Genomic DNA, 13,351 nt, shown 5'->3' with positions numbered 1-13,351 from the left:
TTCTTATATAGATGAGATGAGATGAGATGGCAAGCATTTATGTGGTTACCAGTGTTTATTATTAGCCTAAAAGTACTGAAAGTAAATGTGTGTGAGAGGAGGGGTAGTAGTAATCTCGAACAATTAACCAAGGTCAAAAGCTTTGGTTGTAGACAGTCAGAAATAAACAATAGGCTTATGTTCCCCCTAGCTTCTAACTCGGTAGGCGTCTCGTACTCAATCCAACTATTAAATTGTTGTGCATGTAGAATCTGGTAAGTTAGATATCACCAACCTCCTCTCAGCATACTTTTGGTGAATTGCACTCTTCTCATCTAGGTCTCAGAGCATTACCTTACTAACCCTTTCCTTGGACCTCGGTTTCAAGTGATTGTAAGTTAATCATCTTAAATAGATAATATAAGTAAGCTTATTTTGGCAATTAACCCCAAATAATTATTGTGATCTCCTTTTCCTAATCTCTACCACTCTTTTAGGTTCATAGTGAATACCGGCTGGATCCTAACATTTGCAACTATTAAGAAAGCAATAAACTCGAAGGAAACCAAAATGCATGCAGTAACAATATTTGGAAGGATTGAACACTTTCCTTATTTCGTTAGTCTGTCAGAGTTCCCACAACCCTAGCTAAGGTAATTAGCTGCTGATGGTTTTGAAATGTTCAAATGAATTCATAATTAAAAGCATTTAAACAATATCACAATAATCAATGAATAAAACCCAAAGTCTTTAACTGAATAAACAACCAAAATCAATTCAAAAAAATCACAAGATTACAATTGAATCCTGGAATCAAATATATATTTTTAAATATCAAGAGTGTATAAACTAACTAAAACATGTCAAAAGAGCATTTCTAGAATACAAGAAAACCTTAGGAAACAATTTCCAAACAAAAGAGGAAAGCTGAGGTCGGTGAATACTTAGTGGGCCACCTATGGGCCGTAGGTGGCTCCTACAAAACATAGGTTGTCCCACACAGGTGCCCTGGCCTCCCAATAACTTTTGAAATCTCTGGACTTTGATTTTCTGAGATGTATGCTGGAACCTATGAGTGTATGTTCCCTCAGTAAGTGGTAAGTTCCTATTTTGCATCCCTACCTAATCATTTTCTTCTGATTATCTCTTTTTGGGCGAGAGTGCTTAGTTGCTGGGGGTTCCTTTTCCTACACCAATTTGGTTGTGTCAGTCTTGGTCTAATATTTTGTTATGAGCTAGCTAGACAAAGATGGATTGAAGGTCAGATACATTTGAGTTCAAGTGGCACAACACCTTTGATTCACCATAGGGCCTATTCTACCCTTACCGAATTCATTCTTTTGAAGAATACATAATCAATATCACAACTCATCATAACTGTCCTAATCATGAACATCATCATCGTAATCAACTTTCGGCCTTGCAATGTATCAACATAACAGAGTCTTCTTTTTTGTACTTCTAAGACTCTAGATCTTAATTGCAGACACATAAGTTGGCACCTATGCCCCGTAGGTAGTACATACGGGTTGTTGGTGCCCACTTCAATGGTCCAAAACTTCAAATTTTACTTCTCTATAGATCCAAAACCTAATTTCTTGCAAAAAAAACAATACAAAACACATCATATCTCACAAAACAACCTAAGTAACTTGCATATTTTTATTGTTTTAAGTGTCAAAAGTGCTATGAATTCAGAGCACATCAACACCCTCAACTTAGACCATTTGTATGTCCATAGGAAACATAACAAAATAAACAAAACAATGACATAACTAGGAGAACTTAAAGTTATCCAAAGAAGACAATTATTAACTTAAAGCTCAAACACATCACCCCCTCATATTTCAAAAATTTAAAACCAATTTGTGTATAAATGAAGCACAAAAATGTGACACTAGGGAATCAATATACGACATTACATTAGCAATAGCAAACCATGCATATGTAAAAGTTGCACTGCCCAAACAAGTGAGCTACTCACAATAAAACCCTTGTGCCCTCACAACAATGAAGTACCACTCACTCAATGGAATCATGCATGTCAATGTAGGGATAATTATGAGACACTCACACTCACAAGAGAAGTTCCACTAATGTGCATAAAATACCATATGCTTGCCCTTATGTTCTTGACCTTAGTTTTCAAACAATCAATATAGGATCACTATAGGACTTTATTCTTCTTGCGATGTAGGCTTGGGGGTTGGTACAGTACATATGGATATATTCTAATGACTAAGCCTCCTTGTCACTACACTTACTTTGGGGTCCACTTATCAACCAATTTCCTTTTTATTCCATCCTTATTTCTCCTTTTTTATTCTTTTATTGCACATTCAATTTGGGTGTGGTTTCTATTATTCTTTCTTTCTCTTTTTCTTTTTCTTTTTCTTTTTTATTTTTCTTTTTTCTAAATTTATTATTTTCCTTTTTCTACCATGCTCAACCCTACTATAATTTTTCTTAGTTAACCCTTCTTCATAACCACTTTACATTACGTACCCCTATGATAGACACACTTAAATTAGGTGATTTACCTGAGTTGAGATGCACAATGTCCAAGAAAGACCAAGGACAAAATAAGTTCATTGCAGTACAAATAGGTAGGTGAAAGGTGTGACAAGATAAAAAGTTTATAAGGCTCAAAAATTAGGATCAAGGGATACTTATTCAAACATAAAAGGTCATTTAGGATAAAAGTGGACTAATATAAAATATGGCCTATGATCCTTTCCTAACCGACTATCCTACAACCTAGGAAACACTAACCAGGCAAGTTCTGGATTCAATACATAAAGGAAACTAAGTAGTCTCTCACACACATGGCGCAGAGTCAAATCATAGCCTACTACCTATCTGGTTCATATAATTGTTAGTAATGATTATCATGTCCCTAATCCTAATGCCATAAAAAATTCACAGTGGACACACATATATATATTCACAGAGTTCTGAAAACAAATTTTTGGAGGGGTAAAATTTTTCTCAAAAATATGTCAACTTCCCTAGATACTCAAAAATATCCTAATTGCATAAAACCACAACACAATACGAAACAAAATTAACCTAGACATGTCGGATCTACAACCATATTGTGTTCGACAAAAAGAGAAATGACAATAAAAACCTAAGATAGCTATGGTATACCATTCCCCCAATTAAAATACTACACATTATACCCAGTGCATGAAAATAATGCAAAGCAGAGGAATAAGGTCATACTTGGGATGCACTAGGGTCCACACCACGATCATCCCCTTGTGGGGGTATCTCAACTAGCGGAGGCAGCGGTTATGGTGGTGCACTACTATAGGATGAATGCACAGCTATGTCAACATGCCTCTACCTAGTAGCAAAGTCAGTCTCCCTCTAATCATATGTGGCCCATCTCAGGGCCTGATCATATGGTACATCAGGATCTTTAAACTCCACCTCTCTATCTCTCTTAGTCCCAAAATGGGGATCGTCTACTCATTCACCGAGTATAATTCAAAGCATATAGGTCCATGCAGAGGTTCCAAATGAATAATTAGAGGGATGGCCAGAATATTGCTCTCAGTAAGAGAGCGTATCTTTGACTGCAGTATCGCTAACTTTTCTCTAATCTCACATAGTCAGGGCCTTAATGTTATTGAATGAGGATATCACTTGACCCTCAAAATAATCTATCTGGAATGCACATCATCTCAAAACTCTGACCTCTCAGCCCTATATACAACCTGTAATCTAGTTTCTGCCATCTCTAGTGTTATTCGAACCCAAGTGTAGATTTGCCTAATACAATAATGCCACCTGGGATTTAATATTCTCTATCTAGGTGGTGGTATCACTCTAAATATTTACTAAGATCTACAAAAACTCATGTGATACAAAAATAATACCTGTAGCAACAGTTATAGTAGAGGGGCAAGGAGGCATAAAAATGTCCCAACTAGCTCCAAATTGGAAGTTGGGACAGAAGTGGTGGTGGTTTTGGTCACCTCATCCTGAGTTCTCATCTCAGGGGCATCTCTCTGCTCCCCCATCTCAAAATCCATACTAACACTAGCATCTACTCCTTCTCTAGCAATAGGCTCTACTGGAACTGATGGGCCCATAGACTAGGCCAGAATCACTATCAAAGGCATATGGGACCTTTTTCCAAGGACCAGGATGAATGCTTGATCATACAATTTTGGTCCATGCCCATCTCCTCTACTCTCACATCAATACCTGGGATCTCTGGTATACTAGCCTCATAATATAATAGTTGTACTAGACAAAAAAGGGCATTATGGTCGTTCCACTAAATGTTCACTGATGAATCTCATATCTGATGATATCTACAAAGTCAATATCATAACCAACCACCATTCTTGCAATTAGTATTGCACCATCCCATGCAAGCAAGTTATCCGTTTTACTCAAACATAAATGATAACGCACTAACAACCACTAAAACTTTGTGGCAAAATTCAGTGCTGCTTTTTTAATCATACCTTGCCTCTTGAACCAAGGTGAATCCACAATAAGAGGTGAAATATAACTGGAGATTAATCTCACTAAACCTACCCTTTCATTACAGTGCTCAGCATCTCACATAGTGCGTTTGTCACGCGCCAATCTCAATTAATGATCACACTCTATTGTAGACATAATGGCTAGATAATTTATGCCAAAAAGAACTCGGTGGATGGCCTCTACTGAAATATCAACCATGACCCCTATCATAAGCACCTTCTTTAACTGGGGTTGCTCTGTATGCCTATTACCTTTAGGCATAGTCAAAGATACTGTGGCCTGGTAGGAGGCATTAAACTCTTACACCAATGCCTGGCTATATAAACCTAGGGTCTTTTCATCCACCCCAGCTGATACCTATCAAACTCAGCCTACACTAATAGTTCTCCAGCAAACCCAAGCAACTCAATCTGTATCTTCTCATAAATAACCCTCTTAGGTTAAGACATCTCAATCACAAAGTTATCTCTCTCTTAAAGCAGTTGTAACCCTCTACACACTATCTCGAGTTAATGTCATGAATAGGATTTCTAAGATGTGAGTAGTGTTAGAAGTTTGAGTTTTCTAGACTAGAGGCTCTTGGTGGTATATCTGTGTTGTACCCTCCTTAGAATGGGGTATGTTGAAGATGGCTTAAGAACTGGTGCTATGGACTCATCCTACGACCCCTCCTCAGACTGGAAGTCCTATGTAGCTTTCTCTAGAAGTGACTCGACTCCACCTTCTCCTCCCCATCACAATCTTCCTCCTCAAACTTAGTAGAATATGGAGGTGACATCCTATCTTTCTTCATCCTCAGCCTGGGTATTGGTGTATTAATCTATGTAAAAGCTCCATACTGAGTAAAATTAGGTCATCTATCCCACTATGAATAATTTACAAGTGGTACCCCTAAGGTAGCTTTGATAATAGTCTTAGCCATAGTATATTTCTAGGCTCTAGTCTGCAGCCGCATCACTCTTGTTGGGGAAGCTCTAGTCGGAGCAACCGAGTACTCCTCCACTGATCCACTACTCTTGAAGGATTAGTCCTGTTGCCTCAAAGGTCCAACTTTTTTCTTTGAAGCCTTTGGTACCATGTGTACCTAACAAAACCAAGTGTTAGTGTCTGAAAGATAGTGAGGGACTGCAAACTTCAAGAAAACTCAAAATTCAATAACTTTAAATTTTCCCTCAATTTTACATTCCTATAACTTATACTCAGTCCCAACACGTTCAATATTTGCACATAAAACTAGAATTAACTTTTCAACATATATGCGGCATACAATATTCTTGGGATTAATTGACATATTCAATTTCACTTCCATTTGGGGCATGCTCATCAAATTTAATTCAAGAACAATGAACCACTTTAGGATTATTAGGCTAATTCAAGGTCTACAAATAATCTTGTTGATGTATACATAATTTTCATGAAAATAAATATACCAACCCATTTATTTTAAGTTTAGTGTAAGACAATACTATTAGGAGCCAAGAATGTAACCTTTTATTTGAAGAACCAGAAGTGAAATATAAGGACATAAAGTTAAGCTCTAAATTTAATTTGTAATTAGTGCACTTGGACAAGTTTGTACCAAGAACACGTAGCATTTTAGCCTTTTATCAATTGTGGAGAAGTGCAGAAATTTGAATTTGAGAGGTAAGAAGTTTTTGAGGTTTGAGGGGTTATAATTAGGTTAAAGGGGCTTAAATAGGCCTAAGGGGTTGGTTTAGGGTTGTGTTAGGTCGGGGTGGGCCCAAATTTTTAAATAAAATTGGGGCCCATTTAGGACCACTTACGGCACCACCTACGGGCCGTAGGGGGCACCCACAAACTTATGTGATGTACCATAGGTGGGCATAATTTTTTGGCCTTTTCCCCTAATCTCTAGGCTTTGTATTCTGACACTTATTAACTACTTATGAATTTATAAGTGGTTTTACAACATCAAAAGTAGATTCATAAGTTCAAGTTCAAAAAATCCCAAAAATTCCTCAATAGCATAAATACCAGTACCTCTCTCCACCCACTGAGTATGCCACCCTTAGTTGGTGAGAGATATCTGGTCTATAATATCAGATACTATTTCCCAGTGTAAGCACATGAAAGGTCCTCCAGTGATTGTATATTCCATGGCTCTAAAATTGAAGTTCAGGTTTTTATAAAATATTTCAAACAATTTTATACCTAAAATATGATGATTGGGTACCATGCTCAATGTCTTCTTAAATCAAAACCAAGCCTCATACATTTACTCATAATGTAGTTTCCTGAAGTTATATATCTCATCTTTTACCTGCAACATTCTAGATGAAGGAAAGAAATGGCCTAAGAATTGCCTGCGCAACTCATGCCAAGTGGTAATCGATCCTGTAGGAAGTTCCCCAACCTAATAGAAGCTTCTCCAGTCAATGAAAAAGGGAACAACCTCAATCTAAGTGCCTCTTGATCTACCCTAGGTATGGTGTAATAATTCTAAACAAGATGCATATTTTTGTCATTCGTATCCAAACCTGGAAACATGCCTTTAAAATTTAAGAGATGGATCATGGCACTGGTAATGTCGAACTTAACACCTGGTGGTAAAGAAGGAGGAATAATTTCTCTTATTTTTGCTAACTTAACATATCCATATCCTTATCATCATCGTATGGCTATAGGTGCTGGTATGCTGGTATCACTTGAGCTCGACCACCTCAAACTCTATCTTAATTATGATTGAGTTCTGCTCAACAATAAATTATTGGTATCCACCTAGCTAGCTTTGCCTCTCGAGCTACATACTAAACTTTAACATCCCTTGTTCGATCAGCAAGTGCATCTACTAATAATTGCTCCACTTGCAGATAAGAAATGTCTTAAAATCCTTCCAAAGAAGGTAGAGGTACAATATTAGGATCATCCCAAATCCTTTCATTGTATGTACTTGTTCCTTCTTTGTATGATTGGGCTGTAAGATTCTCTCTAAGTTAGGATTCAGTGGGAGTAAGAGAGTGCCCTGACTTCTGGTGTGAAGCATACACTGAACTACACCCAACTAAACTTAGAAAAAAATAAAACCAAAAACTTTATCAACTTTAATTAACAACTCAACATCTCATTCCCTGAAAATAGTGCCCAAATTTTAATCAACAAGAAAACTAAACCTCTAATTGAGGATAAAAAGGTTAATGTCAAGTAAAGTAACCCAACACAGGCTGGGATTGAACCCACAAAGAATACGTGGACTTATCTCTCTAGGTTTCTAGAATCACCGGGCATTACTAAAAGTAAATGTGGGGAAATATGGTATTAATCTCAAAAAAGTAACCAAACTCAAAATCTTTTGTTGTAGATAGTCAAAAATGAACACTAGGTTTGTATTCTTCCTAGATTCTAAGTCGGTAGGCTTGTCATACTCAATCTATCTATAAAATATTGTACATGTAGAATTTGGTAAGTTAGGTATCACCAACGGCCTCTCAACATACTTTGGTGCGTTTCACTCATCTCCTGTCGATCTCAAAGTATCAGCTAACTAACCCTTACATTGGACCCTAATTTTAACTATCTCTTTTAGGTCTCAAGTTGATTAGATTTAAGTTAATTATCTTAACTAGATAATACAAGTAAGCTTATTTTAGAAATTAACCTCAAATCACTATTGTGATCTCCTTTTCCCAATATCTACCTCCCTCTTAAGTTCATAGTGAAAACGGGTTAGGTCCTAAAGGTTTCAACCATTAAGAAAGCAATAAACTCAAAGAAAATCACAATCCATGTAGCAACAAATATCTAGAAGGTTTTAACACTTCCCCTACTTCATTAGTCAGCCAGATTTCCCACAATCCTAGCTAAGGGAATTAGTCGCTCACGGTTACAAAATGCTCAAACAAATTTATAATTGAAAGCATTAAAACAATATCACAATAATCAATGAATAAAACCCAAAGTCTTTAATTGAATAAACAACCAAAATCAATAGAAAATAATCCCAAGATCACAATAGAATCCTGGAATCAAATATATGTTCTTAAGTATCAAGAGTGCATAAACTATATAACAAATATTAAAAGAAAATTTATAGAATACAAAAAAAAACCCTAAGAAACCATTCTCGAATAAAAAAGGAAAATCAAGTTTGGTGGCAACTTACTGGGCCACCTACCATCCATAGGTGGCACCTACGGACCATAGGTAGTCCTATGTAGATGCCCTGACCTCCCAAGAACTTCTAAAATCTCTAGACTTTGCATTCGTGAGACCTATATTGGCACATAGGAACTATAGGTGGCACCTACACGCCATAGATTCCTTTTTTAAGTGACAAGGTCTTTCTTTCTAAGCATCTGAGTCTCTGGATCTCAATTTCTAACAAATATGTTGGCACCTACGCCCCATAGATAGGACATACAGGTTGTAGGTGCTAACTTCAGTGGTCTAAAACTATAACTTTCACTCTTTTCTTCTGAAATAGCTCCAAAATTACTTTTCTACAAAACATAACACAAAACATATCATATCACACAAAACAACCTAAGTAACTTGCATATTTTCATTTTTTAAGCATTTAAAGTGCTATGAATCCATAACACATCAAGTAACTGCTTGAGGGATTGAATCAGTGCATAGTGGAAAATAAAGGAATAATTGGGATTTAGTAACTTCTTAGGGTATAAAGGGATTGTGGAAATAAATGAGAAAGTTAAAATGAGGATTTATGGAATGATTATTATGTATTGTTAATAAATGGGATCTTTTTTAACATTTTTGTTGAAGAGTACATATCTCTTTTGAGTATTTGATTCAAATTGCATTATAATCATGAAAAGACAGGAAACTAATTATATAAAGCATGTTTAGAGTTGTGTGAATTCTCAATGATTACATTATTTGGGTTGAGTACCATTATTGTGATGTTTGTATATGGGCTTGTGTGAACCTTATTATTAATTTCACTAATTATCATTATTGTGATGACCATGTAGGGGCTTATGTTAACCTTAGGATTGATTTAGGAGATTATTATCACTGTGATTAAAGTGTTCGGGCTTGTGTTTACCTTATTATTAATTTGGAGTGATTGTTATCAGTCTGATGCATATGAAAGGGTTGGTGTCAACCTCACTAGGTCTTAATTATTTCTTATTATTATTATGACACATGTATGGGAGCTTATGTCATTACTCACTAATATTTGGGAGTATTGATTCATTTAACTCTTATAGGGCAGATTTGATGCATATCAATTTACATCTCGGCTTGACATTACCAAGTGTGCACATGCTCATTCATTACATTATCGATAGAACTTGTACTATTGAGAAATAATGGGTTTTGAAAAAAAAAACTTCTAAAGTGAATTATCTAAGAAAAGTGCCGGAGAAATTAATTATTTAACATTGTGATTGGTATATGGGTTGCAACCCTTTTATGGGTCCTCTCTTGGATATTGTATTTCATCTTATATCACTATATTTAATTTGATTTCACTTTTTCAATAGTTATATTAAGATTGGGAGAAAATTTTGTTTTAAGTGTTTTTAATTACTCCATTAAGGTTATTGCATCACATCTATTGGTTGCATGATATGCATGTACCTTATTTTATCCCAGATTGCTAATTTTGTATGGTAAGTAGATATAATACTCTATTGGTGATATTCTATCTTGATATAACTTAACACTGTTGATACTAAACCTATATGTGTATGACTAAACTGAACTGGTTTTTCTACCTTGTTAATTATTGCTATTTTTAGATTAGGCTAGGATTTTTTAAGTGAAAATTTATTTGGGTGATTGAATGGTTTATGTAATGGTCCTCACTATCACTTTGGATTAGAATCAGTTGTTAATGATGTTTGTTAAGTAATTGTGTTTTGTACTCACCTTTTCTTTTCTTTTCTGTATCGATATGTAGGTATTGAGCCAACAGCCTGAGCACTGATTATGATTTGTGGTGTCTATTTTTTGGAGATTAAGGATGCAACTATTGGATCTTAGAGCTTAACTGTATTTCTCCTTCTTTTATCTTTTGCTTACTCACATTTGAGATACTATGAACTATTCACTATATGCGATATTAGAGCCTAGTACTAGTGATATCTAGACTTAGGGTATTGTATAAATATTGTTCTTATTTGTTATATATTGTGCATTTATCGTGTCTTTGATCTATTAAGACTGTTCTATCATATTTATTAGTTGTGCAATATGCATTTTTATTATCTTATCTTGGATTACTAGTTTGGCATGGTGAGTGGATATAATACTATATTGGTGAAATTCTCTCCTAATGTGATTTACTACTATTTAAAATAAATATGTACTTGTATGACTTAATTGAATTGGTTTGACTACTTTGTTAATTATTGTTATATGTTATATTAGGTTGGGACTTTTCTAAATACAAGTTTATTTGGGTGATTTAGATGGTTGGTGTAATTGTCTTTGCCATAACTTTAGATTAGGGTTAGTTGTCGATGATTCTTGATGAGTACAGATGTTTCATATTCACCCTTGCTTTTCTTTTATGCCACTATGTGCATGTACTAAGCTTGTAGCATGAGCATTGATTATAGTTCCTGGTGTCTATTATTTATAGATTGAGATAATGGTTATTGTATCTTAGAGCTTACCAAGATCTCTTCCTTTTTTTATCTTATGTTTATTCACATTTTAGATACTTTAAACTATTTTATTATATTCGATATTAGAGGCTTGTACAAGTGACATCGGACTTAGGATATTATATGGATATTGTACTCATTCTTATACTATTTGGGGATTATTTCTATTTGTTACTTCTTCTATTTTCTTACTTTGATAATTGTGCTTGGGTTAGAAATAGGCATTCCTATACCAAAGGCTCTAATATATTCTATCATGGTACCTATTTTAGGTCATGACAAGTTTGTATCAATGCACCAAGTTTATTAGTCTTACAAGTACTAGCTGAGTCTAAGGGAGTCTTATTGATTAGTGGGAAATGTTCATTATCTATCTTTAAAAGGCTATAATACTTTAGGAAAAATATAATTCTTCCTTCTATTTTGTGCATTCATAGCTTAATATAACTTAAAAACCTCTTAATCGCTTCCTTATATATGGTAAAGATACATTTTTCTTTGGCTAGAGACTAAGAGGTCAAGATAGAGGTTGGACAAGAGTATCTGGACTAGCTAGAGGTTAGGTTGAGGTTGCCTTCTTAGGTTTAGGAGTTTCTTATAATAATGGGTTTATTGGGACAGAGAGGTTGAGCCCAATATAGACACCATCTGTTTTCATTTCTATAACTATGATTTAGGATTTCATGGTATAGGATTTAGGTTTATTAGAGAGAATGGCTCAAACTTTCATTTAGTGTACTCTTTTTGGGATTCATACTCCAAATATACCATTGGATTTTATCATACATTTTCTTAGTGAGGATGTGATATTGTCAGGTATTGCCCAATATCCAGTGACTTTACCCACTATGTCTATGGAGAGGTAAAGTAGGTTTCTCAATTTCATAAGTGTGGATCCCTTCAATTTAATAGGTATCCTAGGGTTGGTGATTATGAGTTGTTAGTTGGTTTTCATGAGATGTTGCAGATGTTGGAACTGTATAGACACTAATTCGAATGGATTTCTCTACTCTTTAATTTTTTGACTAGCATATAGTGGTGGAGGGGTATTGTTGATGGTAGACTAGATAGCTTACTTCCCTTCTCATGGAATCTTTCTACTTAGAAGTTTATATAGGAGTTTATGCTAATGCATGATGGGTAGGCATCAAAGAGGTTACATATACTTAATAGCAACATGTATGGTATATGCTAGACTACTCATGGTTATTCTAAAAAGTGGTTAGGTCGTAGTATCCCTTTGGGTTCATTAGCTTCAGCTCAGTAGATTCTAACTTATTTTTGTTGCATTATATGTAGGGATGTCAAGAACTATAGGAGTGATTAACCATAATATAAAAAAGAAATTGTATTATCAGTAGCTTTGAGAGATGATAGTGCTCAATTTTATGCTTCCCAGGTTTGACTAAAGTAGGAGCTTTTAGTACAGTGTTCATAGGTATGGTTTCCGTACACTTTTGATCTATCTCGATAGTGTTTCACTATGGTTCTATATTCACCTAGGTAATTACTTACTCTGAATTAGTCTTGATATGATTTGTCAGTTTCTTGCTCTATCTATTCTTAGTTCTTCCCTAGTAGGTAATTCATTAGTGGTGGATCAAGCGTACTCACCCTATGTTGTGACTCATTTAGAGTATATCACTTGGGTAGATTTGGTTATGCTAGATATCATAGATTTGGCATGACCTTCTTGATGGTTATGTTGTAGATTAGTTGTGGATTGATGGTAAATATTGGTGTGTTTAAATTATGAAAGTGTATACCAAAGAGTTACTTGAGGGTCATGATATCAGTTAAAGATAGAAACAAAAATAGTATTGAGAAAATGAATTTGTGGACAACAAAGGCTTGTAAGGGGTATATTTGCGTGGAGTTATCTAAGAGTATTAGTAGAAGTGTGTGTGTGTGCATAGTTTATTTGTGTTATAGGGTCAAGTCAGTTCATTTGAGATTTTGGTTAGCACGTTCATAATGAGATCAACCATGTGTGATGACTAGGGTTACTAAATAAATTGGGAAGAAGACCTTGTGATGGATTAAACTTGTAATAAGAATAACGCAACAAGATTGTAATATAAGGATTCTAGTTAGGTAGGGGAGTATTTTTAAGTGTTTGCGGCTTGTGATTTGGTACTATCCTGGTGATTATCTTTAATTGCATGGAAATAATTTTGGTTTTATGAAACACTCTTTAGGTAGACTTGAAGGAACTAGCTTATAGGGGCATTTACTTTTGATTTAGAAGGTCATGGGTTCATCTTCAAGGATCT

Source organism: Capsicum annuum, chromosome 12 (genome assembly GCF_002878395.1).
Source record: "Capsicum annuum cultivar UCD-10X-F1 chromosome 12, UCD10Xv1.1, whole genome shotgun sequence".
NCBI classification, from domain to species: Eukaryota; Viridiplantae; Streptophyta; class Magnoliopsida; order Solanales; family Solanaceae; genus Capsicum; species Capsicum annuum.
The sequence above is the reverse complement of the archived record's forward strand: the minus strand, read 5'-3'. Positions refer to the sequence as shown.